The following is a 6,000-nucleotide window of genomic DNA, read 5'->3' as shown; positions in this document are numbered from 1 at the left end:
GGAGGCACCCCTACACCTATGCTCCAGGAGTGCTGCTTTCTTCTTTTCCTATCTCATATCTATCTATCTATCTAGCTATCTCATATCTATCTATCTATCTATCTATCTATCATCTATTTATCTAAGGTCCGACCACCAGCCTATAGTCCTGCAGTGTCAGGTGACCAGTCACATGACCAATGTGCTCCACATCACTTCCTGTTGAGCAGGAAGTGCTCCACACGCGGGTGTTTGTTCCCTGCAAGCCATGGAGTTTCCTGACAGTTACTATTGACAACCGCATGTGCCCAAGGAGCTCCTCCCTGTTCCTATGAGGTAAATTAATCCTTCACCTCCCCTGCACCTATTGATTGTAATAAGTTATGTCTAATTATGTTTGTAATATTCTTTCACTTGGATTTTTTTTATCCCTGTTATCAGGCGCCCTTACATGTGTTTTTGTGTTAGGCGATTCCTACTACAGTGGTCTTATATGTACATATTGTGATATTATGACATAATTGTTGTGATTTCTGATATTATGATATCACACGTGTATACACCTTATTTAACCCTGGCAGTTTGTTATATACCTTGCTTGACAATGGCCATGCAAGATGTCGTCTCCACAACATTCTGGTGCTGAATAAAGCCACACTTTAATCGCTATCTGGATGTGCTACTGTAATATTTCTTACTGATTTCTATCTATCTATTAATCAATCTATCAAGAAAATAAAAAATTACTATTCCCTGTACTGTTTAAATGCAAAGACAATGCTGACCCATAAAACTGATGGATTAAACGGGCACTCTGCCCCTAGACATCTTATCTCCTATGGAAAGGATAGGGGATAAGATGCCTGATCGTGGGGGTTTGGCTACTGGGACCAGCCTTGATCTCCGTGCAGACACCCACTGGGTTTGGGTGGCCATGGTTGTGCTGTCACGCCATGCCCCCCTCATGATGTCATGCCCCCCCTCCATTCATGTCTATGGGAGGGAGCGTGACGGCCGCCACTCCCCTCCCATAGACAAGAATGGAGGGGGGCATGGTTTGCATGTAATGTGTGAATGACCAGAACTGTCCTCTCTGTTCTATCTTGAAGTGGAGGATCCTGAACAAGAGACTCCATCTAGGACATACATCTGTCCTAATAGATTATACCACTTCCAACCTGTCATCACTATCAAGCTGTTAGAACCAAGAGTCATCTGGACGGTCCATGCTAGCTTCTCTCTGGCCCACCAGCCTTGTTTTGGGATAGTGAGATACCTATCATTCAAGACTGATGGTTCAAATGGCATGAGAGTAATGACAGGTTTCCTTTATAGTCCTCCTGGATGTACCGCAAGTGTCATCTAATCCATTTTTTTTTTTTTTTTTAAAGAAACAAGTATAGAATAAGCCAGAAAATTCTGACTTCTTTATGTACACATTAGTGATAAATGTTGCTTAAAACTGGAAGTTTCTTTTAAAGTTTGTCAATGAATCAGCTAATGTGGAGAGGATTGTACTTTATGCATTATAAACCAAAAATAATTCAATGGACTACGACGATGACCAGCGTTTTTTTTAATTTTATTTAAATAAAATGGATAACAAAGGAGTGTGGGGCAGTGCCTCCGGTAATAAAAGTTCTTAAAACATGTGTTGTTTTTTTAAAATTGATTTTACAGGTTTAGTAGTGGAAGCCGTCTCATAAACAGAATCCATTACAAAGCCAGGGCTTTGTGTTATTGCCAAAGACAGCTAGTGCTAACCTCCTATTATTATCCTGGTGCCCACCGCCACAGGGTGCTGGTCAGAGCACAGAGCATCAAAAATGGCACTCCTGGGCCTTGGCGGTATCAGGCTGAAGAGGGCCAGTAACAATGGCCCTCACCCACCCTGGTAATGTCAAGCTGTTGCTGCTTGGTTGGTATCTGGCTGAGAATAAAAATAGAGGGAACCCTGTGCATTTTTTCCCCATAAATAGATAAATAAAATAAAAAAAAAACACATAGGGTTCCCCCTGTTTTTCTAAAGTTGGTTTGTTTGCATTGTTCGCAATCCTGCATTCATTGATGACAGGCAGGGGAATCGGGTGGCATTGCTGAGCTACCCATCCGTCCAGAGAGCTGAGTGCCATGCCACCCACTTCCCCAATTATTCAAAATAAGGAGTTTTTGTACCAAAACTATAAAAAAAAATCTGAAATATAAAGATAAAAAATTGCTCAAAATTAAAAAATAATAATGAATAATAACAAGACAAAGAATAGTTTCATTTTTTTTTCTAAGAAGTTTTTTGGTAACAGAACCCAAAACTTTTTTTTTCATTGAAAAAAACTCAGCTTTTTTTCATTGCAAATGTAACAGTTAGGGCAGTGTTTTCCAACCAGGGTGCCACCAGTTGTGCAAAACTATTACTCCCAGCATGCCTGGACAGCCAAAGTCTGTAGGGGCATGCTGGAAGTTGTAGTTTTGCAACAGCTGGAGAGACACTGTTTGGAAAACACTGCTCCGTGGTGCTGTTTTGGCGATATCTTCTGCGATCAATGTGCATACTATGTACTCCTTTATATTTATAAAACAAGGCTTTTACAGAAACCAATTCAACCATAACCATAACATTTTATTTCTAAGAAGTTTTTGTATAAAAACTGAAAACTTTTATCAAAAAACAGAACAAATCATTCAACATAAAAACAATAAGAAATAATAACTAGGCAAATAATAATTTATTTATTTTTCTAAGAAGTTTCTGTAACAAAACCTTTTTTCAGGAACAATAAATACTTTATTACTCAAAATAAAAATGATAACAAATACCAAAAATAATAATTTGTATTGGTGAGAAGCTGCTGCAGATGTTAATTTTTACACTGACTTTTCTTCCCGCAGTCCTGTAACCAGCCTTGAGGATTCCGTGTGCAGCCCTGACCGGTGGAGCTGTCAGTCCTTTTCGCAGCATAAAGTTTCTCCACTCTTGGTGGAGTTTGGTTAGGGGTTTCCTCTGAGCATCACGAGCCAGGGCCTTGCTGTGCATCTTACACTAATACCTTCACTTCTGTAAAGTAACAGGAGGAACTCGAGAAATCGCCTCCAGACATACATATGATTATTTCACCCAAATTTGCATCTTTTTAACAGTAATAGGGGACGGCTTTTCGTGAATGCTCCCTGTTTCTAAATAGATATTAAGTGGCTGTTTCTAGTTGCTTCCCTCCCAGGGTCTCGGGAGATTGTCTTCGCAACCCACCCACTCTGCTAGATCTAACCTTGTGCTTAGCCCTCTGGCAGCTGCGCTCAGCTCTTACAATCTGGCAGAGCCTACAGAAGGGACTGCATTGAGAAAGCTAGCCAAATGATACAGTCCTCACATGGGAACCTTTATAATGCCTGAGTACATGAGGCTGCCTGCTTCTTCTAAACATTACACTGAGAAATAAGGGCGAGAGACAAGGTTTTCGGAATATGGGATACCTGTAAGAGACAGATTTATTAACTCCAGACTGCATTACACTAATTCTCTGCCTATTTTTCCTATCTTTATTCTATATGTAGATGTAGTAGAGCCGCGCTTGTGCATATAATCGTTCATAATGTAGTAGGTTTTACCTGCAGTCTTATGGAGAGCTGCAGGTAATGGGGGAATTTTTGCAAATAATGTAAGCAAAAATATGCAAATTAGTATTTTATTTACAACACTTTGCATATAAAATTTTGTTTTATAGACATTTTATTTATAACATTTTATTAACAAATTTCTAACTTGCCTTTTCACTGCTGTTATTCCTAGATTCTCAGCTCATGAAACATCCTGCCTTATAGTCACCATGTTTAGTGTCCATGGGACTCTGTTAACTTGTTTCTGTACTGAGTGTAATATGAAATTTCACTGAAAAGATTAAATATATATATATATATATATATATATATATATATATATATTTATTTATAAAAACATTATTTATTTTTTTATTCTATGTTATATTCTCATATGTTTTAGCTTTTTTAAGTTTTTGTCAGAAATTTGGATTAGCGGGGTCAAACTGTCCAGGCCTCCACTGATCAGGAGAACTAGTCTGGAGCAGTTTGTGCTCAGCGCATATTCTCCCGAGTCTGTGTCACATGATCCAGAAACACTTGCAATGTAGGTTTATGGAGCGTATATCGATCATGTGACACAAAGTAGGAAGAGAAGTGCACGGCAGTGCAGACTTCTCCCACTGCATTCTGATCGGCAGAGGTCTGGACACTCATGACCGCTGCCTATCGATACTTTTTACATATCGCAAGCACATATCAAAAGTTTTTTTTTCCAAATGGCAAGTACTCCTTAAAGGGGTATTCCAGGATTTTTTTTATTTAAATTTGACTATGCTACAGGGGCTGTAAAGTTAGTGTAGTTCATAATATAGTTTCTGTAACTGTCTGTGATGGGTTTCTCACAATTCTTCTTTGATTTTCACCCCAATATTTATTTTCAACAGCATACAAAATGACTGTTGTCTCAGACTTTTCCCAGGTTGCAATGCAGCCTGAGACCTGAGTCAGCTGATGACAGGGAGCCTGTCTGCTTCAATGGGTGGAGCGATCGCTTGGTGGGAGAGAGATCAATCTGCAACAAATGCAACAGCTGTAGGCACCCTGATTGAAAACTACAGGTCTTTTGAATGGATGCAGCTCATTTATGTTTCAATGGGTGGAGTAGCTGATGTGTGGGAGGAAGGAAAATGGAATATTGGGATTTTTAGGCAAAAGAAGAAAAGTCAAACAGGAAATACCAGTTCACAAAAAGCTAGCCACAGTATTATGGTAAAATACACAAACAGACACACAGAGTAAAGTCAAGATATCAATGGGTAAAACCTATAGGGAAGCGTAATACAAAAATTACTGCAGGAGAAGAGTTAATAAACAAGCCAACGGTCAGATACATGAAGATTAAGTAGCAATAGACAGAGAACAAAATGCAAGTATAGAGTATATATCAATATCACAGGCATCAGTAGTTAACTGCCCTTGCCCCTCCAGTTCTTAATCAGTAAGCAGGGCTATCAGCATTGCAACGGGCAGTTCTTCTCTGAGCAGGGTGGGTCATTGCAGGTTGGATGTCTTATTTCAACACCACTTTTGTAGGTAGGCTTTGTGTGGTATTGCAGCTAAGTCCAATTTGGGGCTAGTACAGTTACTTGAAAAAAATACCACCCTAGTAATGCCCCTTAGAATGAAAATTCTAAATGACCATGTATACTGCTAGAGATGAGCGAACTTTTCAAAAATTCGATTCGGACGATTCGCCGAATTTTCTGAAAAAGTTTGTTTCGATCCGAATTTGTTCGCGGCGAATCAATATTAAATAAGGCTATTTCTAGCCTACATACAGCCTCTATAGGGGTATAGAACACTTTGCTGTGTCCTAAAATGCATATGGAGTGTGCTGGGGTAGTGAAATAATATTGTTATTCAGAATAACATGCAGATTACCGGCATCGCTCTTAGAATCACTGCCGCACAGCAGCACAATGACAGAGCCTGGTGGTGGCATCAGTGTCAGGAGACCATATAGTGACTGAATGACATAGCGTGGAGGTGTTGACAGCATGAGGATACCATATAGTGGCAGAATGACACAGCGTGGAGGTGTTGGCAGCATGAGGAGACCATATGGTGGCTGAATGGCACAGCGTGAAGGTGTTGGCAGCATGAGGACACCATATAGTGGGTGAATGGCACAGCGTGGAGGTGTTGGCAGCATGAGGACACCATATAGTGGCAGAATGACACAGCGTGGAGGTGTTGGCAGCATGAGGACACCATATAGTGGCTGAATGGCACAGCGTAGAGGTGTTGGCAGCATGAGGACACCATATAGTGGCTGAATGACACAGCGTGGACATGTTGGCAGCCAGAGGATACCATTTAGTGGCTGAATGGCACAGCGTGGAGTTGGCTGATGCACTAGTACACTACACACCAGGGCTTCACAATCCCCCCCCCAAAAAAAAAACAACACAATATGAGAAGTTTTTA

General features: G+C 40.3%; 1 long non-coding RNA gene across 1 annotated transcript in view; it reads left to right on the top strand.

Annotated features, from left to right (window-relative positions):
* Positions 1–205: 205 nt before the first annotated feature.
* Positions 206–6,000, top strand: part of LOC130282365 (uncharacterized) — a 29,634-nt gene continuing 23,839 nt past the window's right edge. The window contains exon 1 of the long non-coding RNA XR_008846360.1: positions 206–315. This is a non-coding gene — a long non-coding RNA (uncharacterized LOC130282365). The remainder of the gene's footprint in view (positions 316–6,000) is intronic.

Source organism: Hyla sarda, chromosome 7 (assembly GCF_029499605.1).
Source record: "Hyla sarda isolate aHylSar1 chromosome 7, aHylSar1.hap1, whole genome shotgun sequence".
Lineage (NCBI taxonomy): Eukaryota > Metazoa > Chordata > Amphibia > Anura > Hylidae > Hyla > Hyla sarda.
Note: the sequence above shows the minus strand (reverse complement) of the source record. Positions and strands in the feature narration are given on the sequence as shown.